Source organism: Canis aureus, chromosome 11, assembly GCF_053574225.1.
Source record: "Canis aureus isolate CA01 chromosome 11, VMU_Caureus_v.1.0, whole genome shotgun sequence".
Classification (NCBI taxonomy): Eukaryota; Metazoa; Chordata; class Mammalia; order Carnivora; family Canidae; genus Canis; species Canis aureus.
The window spans coordinates 31,642,298-31,661,734 of record NC_135621.1 but is presented as its reverse complement, the minus strand read 5'-3'; the positions used below and the strand labels follow the sequence as shown (position 1 = coordinate 31,661,734).

The 19,437-nt window shown below is 47.1% G+C and overlaps 1 long non-coding RNA gene across 1 annotated transcript; it reads right to left on the bottom strand.

Annotated features, from left to right (window-relative positions):
• Positions 1 to 8,551: 8,551 nt before the first annotated feature.
• Positions 8,552 to 15,251, bottom strand: LOC144323010 (uncharacterized). The gene is made up of 3 exons (XR_013388568.1): positions 14,485 to 15,251; positions 11,607 to 11,924; positions 8,552 to 10,020 (listed from the first exon to the last, which is right to left on the bottom strand). It is a non-coding gene; the product is annotated as an uncharacterized LOC144323010 (long non-coding RNA).
• Positions 15,252 to 19,437: the final 4,186 nt, after the last annotated feature.

Genomic DNA, 19,437 nt, shown 5'->3' with positions numbered 1-19,437 from the left:
GGTGTGCCATGACTGATGTTGACTAACAGCACAGATCAACATCCATCTCAGCAGCTATTCTGAGGCTCACTTTGGGCAGCAATGGGGTACAGGGAGGGAGAGCCCCAAGGCCTCCCCATAGGACTCTCAGTTCCTACAGAAGGCAAATCGGGTAATAGCCACGGCTTCCCAGATGAAACCCCAGGACACTGGTCTCAAGAATTCTGGACACCTAACTCTTCAGAGCCCCCAGGGCCAGCTGTGCAGTGTGCAGACTCCCCTGCCGACTCCCCTGAAATCCCACAGTCAGGCCACACTCAGTGCGGAGGTGGAGACAGAGACACTTCTCGGGAGGATGCAGTGTCACCTGGCATGGCTTCAGGAGTCAAGAGGAAGCTCAGGAGATCTGCCCCCGTGTACATATGCCCATGGGCAAATAAGAGTGGCCAGGAGCAAGATGGGCTCCTGGCAAGACCCCACCTCCATCTCCCCTGACCCAGCACAGAATGGGAGGCTCCTCTTACGTCACATGCTCCTAGGCTGGATACATTGGCAGCTCCTTAACAGGAGGGAGCCAGCTTGTGTCCCGGTGGTTCTCCGGACTTTCCCATCAGACTCGCAATACAGCGGCCTTGCACTACGCATAACCACCTCCAAGGCCAAGGCTGGGGCATAGTCCGAAAGCTGAGCTGACCTCAGATTCTGTATGGAGAGGGACTGAGCCCCTGCGAGGCCTCCATCTCCACCTGGGAGGGCTTCTCCACCTCCCTGTTCCCGGCACGATTCTGCCTCTCGCTTTCCTCTGCCTCTCACAGAGCTCCCGTGAGGGAGGCATGGCCGAGAGGGCGCTAAGGTCACCAGGTGCAGGTGCTGGGCATCTCCTTGAGGAAGGGTCCTTATGTCGAAGACCCCTTTCCTTGGGAGCATCTGAAACCGCTCCCTCTCCGCCCCCTCCCCTACATATCTTAGTTCTTGGCCGCATCTTTATTTTCATTTCCCCTATAAATGTAAACCCTGTAAAGCCCAGCCGCCTGGTCCTGCCTAGACATCTGTGGCATGTGAGCCAGCAGTGTATTCCAAGTAGTCTCCACTCTGTGTCTTTTTCCTTTGGAAGGCAATGTAAATCCTACACAAAGTCTCACAAACCTCCAAAGAAGGAACGTGTGTTCATAACACACAGCAACCTCTTTATGCCCCTCTGCCCCAACGCCCTCAGTATCTGCCATGAACTGCCCCCAAAGCCTCTTCCCGCCTTCGCCAGACTCCCCCAATTTTTGTCCCATCTCAGTCCAGCTCCCTCATCTCTCTTCCATCTTCTTGCATCTTCCAGATGGATTCTTCTGGCTTCCAGCTGTATCTCTGCACTTCCTTCTCTTCCCAGCATTAATCAAGGCAACCAGCCTGGGTGACTGTTTCTGCCCGGACTCATTATCTCAGCCCTGCACAAGGCCCAGCGATCAACCTGATGAAAACAGAGCCCCCTGGGCAGCCTGGGGAGGGAGGAACAGGTGTCGTGTCACATGGTAATATATTTCCCTGTCCCAGTCACAAGGCGTTAGTTCAGAGAGTATCTCACCCCAGTGCTGCTTCTAGGAGCACCTGGTAAAGAATATGGTGAATGAGAAAACAACTTCCCATGTCTTTTCATGGCTTAAGAAGCAGTTTCCCTTATAGATTGTCTCATCTAGTCCTTCCAACAAACCTGTGAGGTGACCTTTATGCTCATCCCATTTTTATGGAGGAGAAGATTCAGAATCAGATAAATAGAATGTTTTGCCAAAGACAGAGCCAGAAGGAAACCTAAAACAATTCTGGTACATAGCTATTGCATAAATGGATGCACGCATTCATGAATGGATGGATGAGTAGACAGATAAATAAATGACTCCAAAACCCTTACTTATTTTGCCACATCACATCAACCCCAAGACAAATGCTACTTCTAAATCTTTCCTAAAGACTTCTCTGGGGGCACATGGGTGGCTCAAATCATGTCCTCATCATGTTCTGGGATCGAGTCCCACATCGGGCTCCCTGCATGGAGCCTGCTTCTCCCTCTGCTTGTGTCTCTGTCTCTCTCTGTGTGTCTCTCATGAATAAATAAAATCTTTAAAAAAAAAAAAAGACTTCTCTGAATTTCCTTCTCACACCATTGCTTCCCTTGCTAAGATGGCAGAACTGGATTGAAGGTGATTCCCTGACAGTATCAGAAACTATTTTGACAATGGCACTAGATTCACCAGAGGTCCAATAACAGATCCCGCCTGGACCTCAGTCCCTAGAACCCTCTTCTCCCCACAACCAATGCCATTTAGCAACCCGTTCCTGCTATTGGCCAGACACAGAATGAGGACTGAGCCTCAGCAAAATGGATTCAAGCTCTTAACACTCAAGAGTGGAGTTCCCAGACCCACACCATCAGCGTCACCTGAAAGCTTGTTAGAAATGCAGAATCCCTGACTGATGAATGGATAAAGATGTGAGATGATAGATAGATAGATAGATAGATAGATAGATAGATAGATAGATAGATGATAATTAGCTAAGCTAAAGAAGTCAGCCAGAGAAAGGTAAAAAACCATGTGATTTCACTCATGAAATTTGGGAAACAAAACAGATGAACATGTGGGAAGAGGGCGAAAAAGGAGAGAAGGGGAGGCAAACCATAAAAGATTCCTAATGATAGAGAATAAACTGAGGGTTGATAGAGGGATAGGGTGGAAGATTGGACAGATGGTTGATGGGTATTCTGGAGGGAACTTGTTATCATGAGCACTGGGTGTTACATGCAAGCAATAAATCACTAAATTCTACTCCTGAAACCAATATTACACTATATGTTAACTACCTAGAATTTAAATAAAAATTTGGAAGAAAAAGAAAAAATAAAAATTCTTTAAAAATATAGGAAATCACTTTAAAAAAAAAAAGGAAATGCAGAATCCCAGGCCCCTCTCTAGATTGACTGAATCCAAATCTGCATTTTGACAAGATGCCCAGAGGACACACAGGAGTGACAGAAGCCTCAAGCCTTCTCTAAGGATACAGCTTGTGGTCCCCCATGCTCCTAGCCTGATCCTTCCCATGTGTTTTACATCTGAAATTAGAGTTTTTCTTGCCTCCAAGAGGGATTCCTACCTACATCCCACTGTTGATAACTCTATCCTTTGTTACTAGCATTGTTCCCTATGACTAAATGTTTTGGGAGGGGACCCTTGCCTACTGGCCCCAGGCTCTCCACTGGGAGCCCCGGTCTTAAATCTTGCAGTCTTGTCAGAACAGAAAGTATGATCCTGTATGTCTATAGATAACAGATAGTTTCTGGAACTAGAAAGGCATAGGTTTGAATCATGAATCTACTATTTAACTTGAAATAAATTGCAAACTCTCCAAGTTCTACCTGTGAAATGAAAGAAACCTCCAATGCAGCACTTTTAGGAGTATTTCATGAATCACAGAATAAAAAGCCATTGACTCAAGACACGTGTTCAGTAATGTTAGTTCTACTTCCATGGCCCTCCATAGACAGCTGTGTCAAACCTACAGACAAACCCTCATGATCCTGACATTGTAAATCAGTGATCACTTCCCTTAATTTGTTAGGATGCTCCCAGCCACAGGTAATAAAAGCCCCGACTGAGGGGCTTCCTGGGTGGCTCAGCAGTTTAGTGTCTGCCATCTGCCCAGGGCATTATCCTGGAGTCCCGGGATCGAGCCCCACATCGGGCTCCCTGCATGAAGTCTGCCTCTCTCTGTGTCTCTCATGAATAAATCAATAAAAACTTTTTTTTAAAAAAAAGCCCTGACTTAAAGTGGCTCAGATGATAAGGAATTTATCATCTCCCATAACAAGAAATCCAAAAAAAGTCCAAGAGTAGTAAATTCAATGGTTCAACACCATCCTCACGGCTCCAGGTGCTTTGCTTGCTTTCTATTCTGCGATGTTTAACATGCCTTATAGGCCCAATAAGGCTGCAGCACTTCCAGGCATCACACAACACATTCAGATAAAAAGGAGTTTCCTACCATGTATCCTTTTTTTTTTCTTTTTTTTTTTTATTTATTTATGATAGTCACACAGAGAGAAAGAGAGAGAGGCAGAGACACAGGCAGAGGGAGAAGCAGGCTCCATGCAGGGAGCCCGACGTGGGATTCGATCCCGGGTCTCCAGGATCGCGCCCTGGGCCAAAGGCAGGCGCCAAACCGCTGCGCCACCCAGGGATCCCCCATGTATCCTTTTTTATTTTTATCTTTTTAGCTTTCCAGAGCAACAAACAACTGACTTGCTGTCAGTCCCCTGGGCCACGATTGGACCATACACCAATGACTAAACTGTTCACTGGTCAGGCCAATCATGATCTCCTCCCTGGGGCTGAGAAATGGCCCAGCATCGAATAAAGCACATAGTTTCTCCGAGCAAGGAAACAAGGTAGGGGAAGCTTTTGGCTGATCAATTAACAGTGTCACACCTCTGCTTCCCAGGATGGGCCTTCGCACAACAGTCTGTGGCACTAAGGCACCACCCAAGCCAATGGCCATATTCTCAATATCCCCATTCTGCCTGTAGCACTGGTTCTCAAATTTACATGCATCTTGGAATTGCCTGGCTCTCCATCCTAGAGATTCTGAGCCTGGGGATTATTTAAATCTCCTGAGATGAGCTGATGTTTGAGAACCACTTATCTATACCAGCAGTTCCCAACTTTTAAGGTACATCAGAAATTTCCCCAGAGTTTCTGATTCTGGACATCTGGGGCAGGGACTGAGGGGGTTTACATTTCTAGCAAGTTCACAGGGAATACCAATGGTGCTGATCCAAGGACCACTGTTGGAGAACCACTGGTCTATTTTAGTGCTTCTTAAACTTCAATGTACATATGACTCACTTGGAGAATCTTGTTAAAATGCAGATGCAGGTCCAGGGGCCCAGAAGTTAGATTTCCAACAAGATCCCAGGCGATGCTTGCAGCCCAAGCTACATAGCAGGGTGGAGAGCAGAGTTTAGCAAACCAGGGCCTGCAGGCCAAATCCAGGCCACTGCCTGTTTTTTCTAAATAAAGTTTTATTAGAACACCACTTCACTCATTTATTTACACATTATCTATGGCTGTTTTTGCAGCATCAGAGTTGAGTGTTTGCAATAGAGACCACGTGGCCTGCAAAGTCAAAATATTCACTATCTGGTCCTTTACCAAAAAAGTTTGCAGACTCTGGTCTAGAAATGATCACTGGTTTTCGAATTTGGCTGTATATTGGAATCACCTGGAGTCTTACAAGCTACTGATTCTACTCCTAGAGACTCCAATGTAACTGGTATGGGGTTTAGCCTGAACATCCAAATTTTTATAAACTTGCCAAATGATTCTACCAGGCATTTGAGAATTGCTGGTCTCCTGGACATCCTCCCAGCCCCTACAGCTGTGCCAGACCTTACATCCAGTACACACTTTATTTTAGCAGGGCTCTGCTTCCAGACTTCTGGTTTATCAGCTGCTCTAATTAAACAAGACAGGCCAGCTAGGTCCTGAGCTGTGCCCCTCCCCAGGGGAGCATTCTGGAGGAGTTTCCACTCATTTGGATATGTAAGGTTTGGCACACTCATTCACAATACATAAACGGACATTCCTATCTCTTCCCAGCTAAACCTCATCTAGATTGAATTTGCTAAAAAGTCCATCTGCCCCCCGCCCCCATCCTATTGAGAGAGTCACCATTGTCTCTGAACCATGGCATGAAGCCACATACCAGATGTGCTCCTAAAAAAATGTGCATTGTACTTCTTGGAAAGAAAGAAAATAATTTCTGGCCATCGGAAGTGGGTTTTCAGGCCTCTATTTCCAAATGCAGTGCATAGGCCCTTGCCAATGGATCCCAATTAAGTCCCCAGGAGTGCCCAGGTAAAACACTTGCAGAGTCCTTTAGAAACCTCAAACCCTGGCTTTAGAAGAATTGTTATTTAAGAAGTCCTATGAGCACTGCTAGCAAGTCAAAAATTAAAAACAGTTCCGTCATATCATTACACATTTGTACAAATTCATAAAACACCAGAAGTGGACCCTAATGTAAACTATGGACTTTGGGGTGAGTATGGTGTTTCAGCATAGATTCATCAGTCACATAAGTGCATCACTGTGGTGGGGGGATGCTGATAATGGGGGAGACTGAGAGGGCAAGGGATGTATGGGAAATTTCTGTACCTTCCTTTAAAACTCCTCTCATAAATAAAGAGTCCCACCACTTCTGAACATACTCTTGTGCTTGGGGACTTCAAGAGGTATTGGGTGGATATATATTACTTTATCTAGAGAACCACATTCCCCTTACTCTGGAGTCAATAACTACCTTCAGGATGATGTTTTAACTCTACCAACCGTGGGAGCTGCCATCTTCCTCAGACTCTGTGCTCCTGGCCACTGGTGACAGGCTCAGGAAGAAGCCCTGACTCCATGTGGGCCAGTTGTGGGATTCCCATCACCCTGGCTTCAAGGGGTTGGCCTAGAGCCAGGCTTCTCACTCACTCTAGGCCAATCAGAGCCCTTCCCTGGGATATCGGGGCAGAGAGAATGAACCTCAGTTCCTCTCTCGTGGGGAATGTGAGCTATGTGAGGAAAGGAGTGTCAGCACATTTCCCAGTATGGGAACAAAGCCAGCCTGAAAGAATAAAGCCAACATCCAAAGAAAGCAAAAATGGGATGGGGAGAGAATCCTTGCAACATTCAAGACCCCATTCCTATTGTCTCTGAAACACAGCTGTGTCCCTCCTCATGATCATTTGAGTCCAAACACCCCCTTTTTGCTTGAAGTAGTTTTAATTTGGTTTCTGTTACATGTAACTGACTACCGTAGGGAAACTTCACCAGGCAAAGCATCTTGGTAGGGGGCTACTATAAACCGGAGTCCCTCAACTGGACCCAAGAGATGGCACCTCTTGGGTGGGGCTCCGAGCAAAGAATATAAGGGGCGCAAAGTTCTCTTGATACAATAGGAAGGAGGGAGAGCACATGTATTGGCTATGTTTCTACAGTAATAAAGCTGCACAATTAACTTCAATACTCAGAATCCTAAAACAAGCACTTATTTTTTGTAATCCAGACATTCTACTGAGGTGGACTGGATCATTTTCAGTTCTTCACTCCCTCTCTGTACTAGAAATGCATGCCCTTTGCCATGTGATTCTCCAGCATCTCCCACTAGATGTCTTCCCTCTCTTGATGTTGGGTTTGATCACATGACTTGTCTCAGGCAGAGGGACGGGAGGAGACGTGAAGTGCACAGAGACTTCAAATGGTCTTGCATCATGTGGCATGGCTTGGTTTCTTGTGCTCCATCACTGCCCTGGGAAGAGCATGTCCTCCGTAGATGCTGGTCTCAGAACAAAGTCATGTGGAGCAACCCGGAGCCAAGCACAGCCAAGCTCAGAAAAGCCCCGCAGAACCACAGCTGACTCACAGGACCAAATGTTTGGTGCTGCATGCCAGTGAGTCTGGAGCTGCTTCTTACCCAGCATCATTTCAGCAGACTCCTGACTAGCCAACAGAGTGACTGCAGTAGGAAGCACTTACTTACAGCACAGACACCGTGCTAGGCACTTAGCATGTGTCCTCTTACTCCACACAACAAGTCAGTGAGGTAGACACGATTATCCCCATTTTATGGACTAGGCAATGGAAGCTCATGGAATTTATTTTCCCAATTTAATAGTAATGATACTGACAGAACCAGAGTTTGACATGTACTGACCCAGTTGATTGTGATGCTCGGTCTCAACAACGCATGGGCATTTTTTTTTTCACTTGAGTTAGGAAAACAAACAAATACATGTTCCAAAGGGGCCCAGCCCTGATGGCTGGATTCTTGTTATCATCAGATCCATTACGATACAAGAGACAGGAGCCCAGTGGTGGCTGTTGCTGTCAGCCAGATGGAGAGAAAGTTCCCTCTAGTTCCTGCCAGGCTGAGGGAAGAGGCCTGGTGTACAGGTTCAGTGTGTGGAAAGATCAAACCTATCCTCTTGTTGGCGTGCAGTATAACTCTGGCCTGTCCAGGTGCCCTTCCTCCCTTCTCCTCTCAGTAAAACATCAGTTTTTCCAAGTGACAAAGTAGCCAGCTCAAGAGATAAACCACAATTGATTGGTCCAAACTCATGCAATCTTATTCCCCTTTGCCAGGTAGTAGATCCATGTATGGGTATTCAATGCAGTTCTGGAAATTAAGATGCTGAGGAGGGTCTACCAGGCGCTTCTAGGAAAGCTAGATCTCCCTGAAAAGTGAGGGACACCCTCTCCCTTACTGCCTCATCACTGGCAGGGAGGATGTGATGCTCAAAGCTGATGTGAGCATAGGAGACATCGCCCAACACACTGAGAATGGCAGAGCAGGAAGGCAGAAGGATCTGGGTCTGTGACCACAGCCCTGAGTTGTTGAAACAGCCCTGTAACTACCTAATTTCCCGTAACACAGACAATTAATCTCCTTATACTTTAAGCCACTGGTAGTTCGGCTTTCTATTATTAGCAGCCAAATGCATCTGTTAGTTATCTATTGCTGCATAAAATTAGCACAAACTTAAGCATTTAAAACAACACACACCATTTATTATCTCAGTTTCTGGAGGCCAAGAACCTAGACACAACACAGGTGGGTCTTATGCTTCAGGATCTCTCAAAAGGCTCCAGTCAAGGTATCCATTGGATCTGGGGTCTTGTCTGAAAGAACTCTGGTTGTTACACCTTTGGGGTCCTTGCTGACTGTTGGCTGGAAGCTGCCCTCAGTTCCTTGTCAAGAGAGCTGCTCCACAGAACAGCTCACAGCACAGCAGCTGCTGCATCAAAACCAGCAAGAGGGAATCGTTCAGTACAACAGAAGTCAGAATCTTCCAGAACATATTCACAGAGGTGACATCCCTTCACCTTTCCCATATTCCATTGGTTAGAGGCAGTCATACCTCTAACCTTCCACTCACGTGGAGGAATCACACATGGGCATGTGTGCCAGGAGGTGGGGATTATTACAGCCACCCTACAAGCCTGCCCATTAACACCCTTACTGATAACATTTATTGAGCAAAGTCTTCAGATTAAAATCATCCCACCAACTTTGCCTGGATCCCAGGTCAAACAACCCACCTCCTAAAAATACTTTCAAGGCACTTTGAATATTTTTAATATAAATTATATGTTAGGTGATATGACAAAAATAGTGTTAATTTTGTTGTGTGTTAAAGGCATTGTGATTATATAAGAAAAAGACCATTTTTTAGAAATACATAAAACAGTACTGGGATGTTGAAATGAAATTCCATGATGTCTGAAGCTTGCTTTCAAATATTTCAGACAGAAAATAGGGGAAAAAAAGAATAGAGTAAATGTGCAAAAACATGGTAATTGTTGAATCTGAGTGATGAATATATGAAAATTCATTGCAGTATATCTCAACTTTCAAGCATATTCCAATTTTTGAATGACTTTTTAAAATCTGGCCACCCTTTTCTTATCCCCTTAAAGCCAAGAACTCCACATGAAACACAGAAGATTGAGTGAAAGTGTGTTGAGACACAAGTGGTTCTGAGCCAATGATGGGGCTGTCCTGAAAGGTCCCTGCCTCCTTCTCCAGTGCGCTGCTCTCCTACCCACATGCCTTAGCACTGCCATCCAAAACCACATCTAGTTCCCCAGGCACATGATGCTTCTTTGTGCCCCGTCCAAATGTTTGCATTGTCTGCACCTTTACCTGGGGATTTCTTCCAATACCTTCCTCAACGCCATATCTGGTTCACCTCTAAAACTCAGCTCAAGTGTCAATTCTTCAGGGAGGAGTTCCCTGACCCCATCTGCTAAGAAGAATGGATCCTCCATCTCTGGAGCTCCCATTGTGCCTGATGCAGATGATTATTATACTATGTATCACAAGGTATTGCAATTATTTATCTTCAGGTCTGATTCCCTCACCAGACTGAGGTTCTTGAGAAAGAGGTTTTCCATTCTTCCCAGGATCTGTCGTGATTAACACAGAGCTTGGCACATGGTAAGTGCTAAATAAATGCTGGTTGAATAAACAAATGAACGGTTGAATGAACAGATAAATAAGTTAAAATATCTAGCACATAGCAACAATATCTATACACTCAAGTTCAATATATTGATCAGAGTGATGAGTCCCATAAAAGCTTCAGCTTACTGATTTCACAACCCACATAAGCCCTCCCCAGACAGCTGAGTCTCTGTTGGTCCAAATATGGGGAGCACTTCAAATCCCAATATTGAAAAGACTTTAGAGGGCACCTGGGTGGCTCAGTGGTTGAGCATCTGCCTTTGGCTCAGGGCATGATTCCAGGGTCCTGGGATCGAGTCCCACATCGAGCTTCCTACAGGGATCCTGCTTCTCCCTCTGCCTGTGTCTCTGACTCTCTCTGTGTGTCTCTCATGAGTAAAGAAAAGAAAAGAAAAAGGAAAAGGAAAAGGAAAAGAAAAAAAAAAAGACTAGAACACTGATGTTAAGACAAAGCACCAAGCGTAATTCCCTTTTGTGGCTCAGCAATAAACACCAAGAAACAGTTCCTAAAAAGATGCTGCAGAAATTGTCTTAAATTGGTCTTAGGGTAGCTTTGACAGCTGCCATTCTGGGCAGGCAGAACTCAGAATAAGACTTTGTGATAGGGGATCCCTGGGTGGCGCAGCGGTTTGGTGCCTGCCTTTGGCCCAGGGCGCGATCCTGGAGACCTGGGATCGAATCCCACATCAGGCTCCCGGTGCATGGTGCCTGCTTCTCCCTCTGCCTATGTCTCTGCCTCTCTCTCTCTCTCTGTGTGTGACTATCATAAATAAATAAAAATTTAAAAAAAAGGCTTTGTGATAGGAAGGTAAATTTGGGCTCAATATCAAGAATTTTCTTTAAAAGTTAGAATTGTTCAGTAGTGAGAGGCTGCCTCATATAATCAGGAGTTCCTCATCCATCCAAAAGTCAACAATTATTTATGGAGCACCTGCTGTTCCAGGTGGTTGGATTGCTACAGTGAACAGCATAGAAAGGTAACTATCTCTTTGAGACAATATGCTGTATAAGCCAAGGTAAAGCCATGTGATTCCAAAAGTACTACAGAGGGTGGGACCCCCTCAATCTAGGCCTCTAGGCATTGGACTAGATGATCTCTAAAGTCCCTTCTGAATCTAAGATCTGTTTTTCTTGCCCTAATGGTCCTTTACAAGTTACTGATTTCATGTAGGACAAGCAACTTTTAGGAATCTTCTAGGGAGGGTGTAGATGATACTAGATATCCATTATCAAAGAGTGTAAATGTAATCATATCTCAACAAAACTGACTTGGAAAGGAATGTAAACTTGAGGAAGCAAGATCTTCAGGTATCTGGTGTGCTGTTGTATTCAGAGAGCTTGGTACATAAGAGACTCAATACAAATTTGAATAAATGAGTTATTGAAGTGGATTGTAGGGGACAAAACCAAGAGGGACATTATAGCTCAGCAGATGGGGTAGAGGGATGTTGTGTGTGAGAGAGATATGAAAAGTACAAAAAATAACAGTAAAGGAGCTTCAAAAAGTCTTGCTGTGCCTTTCAATGTACATTCCCTTTGTCATTTTCACAAGGGGATTGCAATAAAAAAGTAATTACCTTTTCAGTTACTTTTGGATTCTGGACTGATAGTTCTTTGCATGAGATTCATGTTGAGACTAGACACAAGGTGGCCTACAATTTATATAAGTTATGATTTTTTTTAACATTGTAGGAAACCCTAACATCAGTCCATCGGCAATGGTACCTTCAAAACACACTTGTCTTGCCAAGATGATTATTCCATAGAATTAGCTTGCCATATTGTAACCCCGAGCTGCTGAGGGCATTCCTGAGGTTCACTGATCTACAATCAGCTTGTTATCCGGTCCTGTTAGCTTGTGCAGTCTTCTTTTTTGTGTTTCATTCATGTCACTGCTGAGGAAGGAGGCCAGATGCACCAATGAGAGAGGACCAATGAGAAGGTCTACTGCACAGTTTTTTTTTTTAGTTTTTTTTAAGATTTTATTTATTTATTCATGATAGACATCGAGAGAGAGAGAGAGAGAGAAGCAGAGACACAGGCAGAGGGAGAAGCGGGCTCCATGCAGGGAGCCCAACGCGGGACCCGATCCCGGGACTCCAGGATCGCGCCCTGGGCCAAAGGCAGGCGCCAAACCGCTGCGCCACCCAGGGATCCACATTTTTTGAGTTTTTTTTTTTTTAAGATTTATTTGGGATCCCTGGGTGGCGCAGCGGTTTGGCGCCTGCCTTTGGCCCAGGGCGCGATCCTGGAGACCCAGGATCAAATCCCATGTCGGGCTCCCGGTGCATGGACACTGCTTCTCCCTCTGCCTATGTCTCTGCCCCCCCTTCTCTCTCTCTCTCTGTGTGTGTGACTATCATAAATAAGTAAAAATTAAAAAAAAGATTTCTTTATTTGAGAGAGAACACAAGAAGTTAGAGAGGCAGAGGGAGAAAGAGAAGCAGACACCCCACTGAACAAGGATCCCAATGTGGGACTTAATCCCAAGACCCTAGGATTATGACCTGAGCAGAAGGCAGATGCTTAACCAACTGAGCCCCTCAGGTGCCCCTGTTGTGTAGTTTTGATTGGTCAGTGACAGGTGTGGCATCTGGTAATGCCAAAGGCCCAATCGCTCTTGCAGCGTGGGTTGTCCGAAGCAGCAGGAGTGGAAATCTCAGACTGATTGGCAACCAGAGTTAAAACCGCTGCACACACCTGAGTATTGACTTTTCCTGTGGGGCAGTGAGCCATTGGATTGGACAACCTCTCCATGGGTGGGCACCAAAATTCTCTGTTTTTTTCATTGCGTCTCCCTGCTGTCAGGAGCCACATCCTACTCCATCACTGCACTGAATAACCATAGCCTTCAACACCTTCTATCTCTCCAACACAAAGCTTTACCTGAATTAATCCAGATAAAAGTCCCCAGAGGGACACCTGGGTGGCTCAGCCACTGAGCATCTGCCTTCGGCTCAGGGCCTGATCCCAGGGTCCAGGATTGGGTCCTATATTGGGCTCCTTGAGGGGAGCTGGCTTCTCCCTCTGCCTATATCTCTGCCTTTCTCTGTTTCTCTCATGAATAAATAAATAAAATCTTTTTAAAAAAAAAAAGTCCCCAGAGTTAGCCAAATATTATTGACCAAATATGACTGATCCCAAGGTTATGCAGTAAGTAGGGAAACAGGAGCCTTAGATTGCATTCCAACCACACTGTTTGGACCGAATGTTTGTGTGCCTCCAAAATCACATGTTAAAGCCTTACACCCCAATGTGACTATATTTGGAGATGGGGCTTTGGGAGAGGTAATTAAAGTTAAATGAGGCCATAAGGGTGACACCCTCATCAAATAGGACTAGTGTCCTTATAAGAGGAAGAGCCACAGAGATCTCTCTCTGTCTCTCTCTCTCTCCACACCCACACAAAGAAAGGACCACGTGAGGACACAGAGAGGAAGTGGCCATCTGCAAGCCAGGAAGAGAGCTGTCACCAGAAACTGAATCAGCTGGAACCCTGATCATGGACTTCTAGCTAGAAGAACTGTGAGAAATGTGAGAAAATAAATGTCTGTTGTTGAAACCATCAGTCTGTGGCACTTTGTTCTGGAAGTCTGAGCAGACTCCTACAAACACCAGCACCTTCCCCTAACTCAGTCCCTTCCCTGGCATAGATGTGCCAGTAACATCAAATCTCTGGAGATGCATCATTTCCTCCATCAAAACCTTCCTGACTGGGGGTGCCTGGGTGACTCAGCCCATTAGGCATCTTCTTTGGGCTCAGGTCATGACCCCAGGGTCCTGGGGTCCTCGGGTCCTGGGATGGAGCCCTGTTTAGCAGGGAGTCTGCTTCTCGCTCTGCCTCTGCCACCGCCCCCCTCCCATGCACACTCTCCTTCTCTCTCAAATAAATAAATAAATCTTTAAAAAAAGAAAAAAGAAAGAAGAAAAAAGAAAACCTTCCTGATCCTCCTTATACGGGGCCCTGTATGGGTGTCAGCACCTATGATAGCAACAACCATTTACTGAGCACATACTACATGTACTGAGCATATACTATACTCAGGCACCACGCTATGCATCTGTCACTTACTCCACCCATCCACTCTTCAGGAGGCACAATTTCTTTTTTCTTTTTTTCTAAAGATTTCTATTTATTTTTTCATGAGAGACACACAGAGAGAGGCAGAGACACAGGCAGAGGGAGAAGCAGAATCCCTGTGGGGAGCCCAATGTGGGACTCAATTCCAGGACCCTGGAATCATGCCCTGAGCCAAAGGCAGACACCCAACCACTGAGCCACCCAGGTGCCCCAGGAGGAACAATTTCTATCCCCATATTAGAGATGAATAAACTGAAGTTGGGCATCTTGCCCAAGTAGGTGGCAAGGCCCAGATTCAAATGTTAGTAGTCTGACTCCAGAGCCCCGGACCCTGCCCACTCTCATAGCAGCGGACACTCTATTATTTACCGGACCTGTTTGTGCCTCTGTCTCCCCCTGCAGACTGTGAGCTCTTCTGTGCTGGGGTCTGGTCGGGTTCCATCTCTGTGTTTCTGCACCTCCAACGCTTGGCATGCAGCCTGGTGCACCCTGGGTCTCACAAAGGCTTGGTGAATGAACAAACGAATGAATGAACGAATGAATCCCTCAACATCACACTGGTAGCCAGCTGGCAGTGATGGGGAAATCTGCAGTCCCCTCGGCTGTGGTTATTAACAACGCATCCCAGTGTGGGATAATGGAAGTTACAGCGCGTGCCGACCGTCCACACAGCCTCCTTGTCTCCACGCATGCACATCTGAGTGAACAGATAACTCACATGGAGATTTACTTAAAAGGCATTTAACTCAGCTCACACGTCTGCCGACCAAGCCTATTACTTGCAGAAATCTATTCCATGCATTACCATTTTGATTTCCAGCGCAGAGAGACAGTGGTGGGTTGGTAGGATTTTTTTTCCTCTTGCCAGTTGAGTTACTGTCTGCTTTTGTGGAATAAATTGCTATAAATTGAGTTACCAGCACTCTAAAATGGGGAAATATATTCTCGATGCTATATGGGCAGCTGACAACATTATGGAAATACACAAAGCGTGTGTCCAAGTTTACCCGAACGGTGGCAAGCTGTGATGGATGGTGGGAGGATGGCAGGGTGACAGGGTGGCCTCAGGCACAGACACTAGCTGCCTGCCCTCCCTCCCCAGGCAACTGGGAAAGCCTCTTCAAAGGGAGTCTTAGCGGAGAAACTCCAAGAGGATTAAAGCCACAAGGATAAAGGAGGGGGCTGATGGAAAAAAGAAAAGAAAAGAAAAGAAATCAGCTTAGGAAACAAAATAAAACCAGCCAGGAAGGATGGTACTGGGGACACTGTTGTTCCCCTCCTACTCCCTCGGGGGCTCTTCCCAGTCCTGTGCCCACCTCCCAGCCTCTCACTGCTTTGCTCCTAAAGGCTGAAGCTGCAAACTCTCTTTGGAAGCCTGCCCCAGGGGCTACTGGAGCAGCTTTGCAGCTTTGCTGGGGGTCCCCTCAGGGGCAGCTCTTAGCCAGTGATAGTCTGTGTGAGACTACGAAAGCCCAGCAACCTTGCTGAGAGTGGGGACAGGCTCTGAGGTCTAAAAGACACACCTGGGATCCCTGGGTGGCGCAGCAGTTTAGCGCCTGCCTTTGGCCCAGGGCGCAATCCTGGAGACCCGGGATCGAATCCCACGTCGGGCTCCCGGTGCATGGAGCCTGCTTCTCCCTCTGCCTGTGTCTCTGCCTCTCTCTCTCTCTCTGTGACTATCATAAATAAATAAATAAATTTAAAAAAATAAAAATAAAAATAAAAAAAATAAAAGACACACCTGAGCCTCTCACGGAATCAGGCTGACCTACAGTCGAGAGTTAGCTTGGCTTCTTTCCCTTCCCCCTCCTCGCCCAATTTGCTTACAGGTTTTTCCTGGGAGCACCAACTTCATAAAGCATTTGGACACGAATGTTCATTTCAGGGTCACCCTCTGGGAAGGACACAGGTGTGCAGTCAGAAAACCTCTGTCAACCAAGTGGGTTGTGGGAGTGGGCTGTGGAAAATCCAGGAGCTGATGGGCCAGCAAGTATCCAGGGAAATAGGACAGGAGCTGAGGACAGCAGGAGGGTCTCCAGAAGATTCCTACGGTGCCTGGCACAGAAAGTCAGCTCCAACCTGCCAGACCCATGTTCAGGAAGTCATAGGATGACATTACCAGACAAGTAAGAACTTTCCTGATCCATCCCCTTCCCCTTTCCCCCGCAACCGCCTTCCCCAGTGCTCCAGAACCCCAGAGGGATCAGAAATAGCAGCTTTCAGTGGAAAAGAGAGAAAAACTATCACCCTTTCTAAAGCCAGCACCCTGCTGCCATTGCCCCTCACTGGAGAGAAAGGCACACTACTTGGCAAGACACCAAAGTCCCCACTGATAGATTGGACATTCTGACTTCTGAATATAGGTCTGTTTTGCACCTTAAAGTGACCATAGAACTTTCTCTTCCCTCAGCTGACCAGTACAGCCACTCGGACCACCTGAGTTTCCAACTAGGACCAGAGAGGAGACAGCTCTCCATGAGCCAGAATTAGAGGGACGAGGGACGGGGGTGGGGGTGGGGGGTGGAGACAACCATAAAGTGGCTTTGAGGATTATACCTCACAGGTCCTGGATGTCAACATACAAGTTACACACCTAATAAACATTTGCCATTAGCATGATTACTACCATTTATATTGCAACTAGATATAGGGGTTTCTTATGCCGCTGAGACAGGCGGTCATCAGCAGGAATGCCCTGGTGAGGATGGAAACAGAAAGCTCAGTCAGGAGGCGGCCGCCATAAGGGATGACCTGGCAGACGCTGGGACCAGCCACCCAAAGCCATCTGTACCCTTCTACCCCTGCCGCCCTCTACTTTGAGGCTGTAAAGTGAAACACTCACCTACCCAGACTCCTTTGCAATGAGGGGAACTCATGTGACACTGTTCTAGCCAAAAAGATACAGACAGGAGACCCTAGGGAGGGGTTTTTCCCCAATAAAAAGACAAAGGTTCTCAATTAGTTATAGCCCGGAAGGTGGAAGCGATACTCAGAGAAGCAGCAGCTATCTTGTGACTGTGAGGTCTGAGGACGGTGGAGCCAAAGTCCCTGCTGACGTCGCAGGGCTTCTGCCTCACTTCTGGCCTGCTTGCCCCACACTTTTTGCACATGATAAATAAACACCCTTTGCCTTTTTAGGCCGCCAGAGCAGAGCTGTCTGGTCCTCGTTCCTCACCAATATGGATGAGGAGGGCTGACCTAGAGAGGCTATGGAGTGACAGGGAAGAATGTGGGGACACTTAGGAGGTACAACTGATGAGACTTGGTGTCTGATTGGATATGAGAGGAGGGAATTAGGGATGAAGAGTGTATTTCCCAAAATAAGGAATAGAAGAGTTGAAACTGGGGCCCCTGGGTGGCTCAGTGGTTGAGCGTTTGACTCTTGTGTTCAGCTCAGGTCGTGACCCCCGGTGTGGTGGGATCAAGCCCCGGGTCCGGCTCAGTGCTCAATGCAGAGTCTGCTTGAGATTCTCTCTCTCTCCCTGTGCCCCTTCTCCTCTTCCACCCCAGCCAATACAGGAAAGCCTCTCACAAAGGTTAGAGCTCTGTCAGTTTGGGTTCCATAAACAAGAGGTTTATGTGTGAGATGACCCAGAAAACACCAGCACGGGAGTTAAAAGCAAAAGGAGGGAGGCAGTGACAAGGGTGTGGTTGTTGGGCAAGCGGCCCGTTGGGCAGGGGGAAGTCCTCCCTGCTGCAGAGCACTGGGGGCCGGGAGGAAAAGCAGTCCCAGAGCCACCGCCCGAAGGGACAAAGGAACCACCAGCACTCATCAGTCCTGGGATGGGGCTGCTGCTGGCGGCTGACTGTCCACACTTCCTGCTGCCACCCCTGCCGAGGGGCTCAGGGCTGCCCGAGAAAGCAGCTGGTGAGCACTTTGGTAGAGTCAAGAAAGGCAAGGCACCCCAGCCATGTTCCCAGCTACCTGAAACGAAGGAAACCAAGTCTGTGCCAATGCCACAGACTTTCTGACCTCCCATCCAGGTCTAACCGAAGAGGGAAGAGCAGAATTGGAGAAAGTGTGGAGGGGCAGGAAGCAGGGAGCCCCACTGCCAGCAATGGGTTGAGGGTGGTCAGAGGGCAGGATAATGAGCACACGTCTGCATGGGGGTCCTTTGCTCTCAACCTTCCCCATCCCCTTTCTAGGGCAGGTCCCTGGGGTTGCAGATCCACCTGAACCGGAGAGAACATGGAACTGCATCCTATTCTCGGATGCAAATAACCAAAGAGCTTCGGGACCTGCCTGCGGTGTTGTCAGAGGTGTACTGTGTACCCCACCTGGTTGACAAGGCCTGGTACATCTGTTTGACAACCAGTGACTGAGTACAGACGCAATGTCAGGTGCTTCTCCCAGGTGAGCTTATGTAATCCTCCTTGCAACCTTCCATGGAAGGTATTACATCCCCACGGCAAAGCCAAGAGCCATGAGGCCTAGAGAAGTAACACAGTTTGCCCAGGATTATACAAGTAATACATGGCAGGGTCTAAACTCAAACCCAGGTGAGATTGTCTGGCTTGCAGATTAATTTTGGATGCCTTGTTCATGGACTGGTAGGTGGATAAACAAATTGCGGTACACCCACACAAGAGAATTCTACTCAGTAATACCAAAGGAAAGGACTACTGATGTATCAGAATGTGGGTGAATCTTGAAAACATGGCAAGTGAAAATAAGCCACACACAAAAGAGGTGAGGGAGGCAAGAGGACATGAGGAAATTTCAGGGGATGATTAAAAAAAGATGTTCTGTATCATTACCATTTGTCCACACTTAAAATTGCCCGCTTGAAATGGTCAACCACATCGTATATACATCATACTTCGATAAAGCTGATAAAATGTTTGACCGCCCTGAGTTGAAGGCAGCAGAGTATGATGATGAAGATGGGTCTGGAGCCCAGCGGAAGCACCTGGGCTGCAGAGAGATTTGTAGGTCACCCAGACGTCTATGGTAGACACCCAGGGAGTGGAGGGTTACCCAGGGAGGGTGTACAAAAAAAGGGAGGGTGCAAGCCTGCAGAACTGCAAGATGTAGGGACAAGCTCAGGAAGGAGATTGCAAAAGAACCATCAGAGCAGTGGAACTGAAATCAAAAATGAGGTCCAAGAAGTGAGCAGAGGGCCATTCTATATAGGTCCTTGACATCTCCCCGGCCACTGTGACCCTGGCAGCCTGGGTTGCAGACTGGAAGAAAAAGCCAGGGGTAACAGCGAGGAGGATCAAGGAGGAAGGGAGCAGAGTCCTCCCTGGTGCTTCACGGATAGTAGAGGAATGGTTGACTCACCCCCTCCCTCCACCTGCCCGCTGCATTCACCCAGTGTTATCCC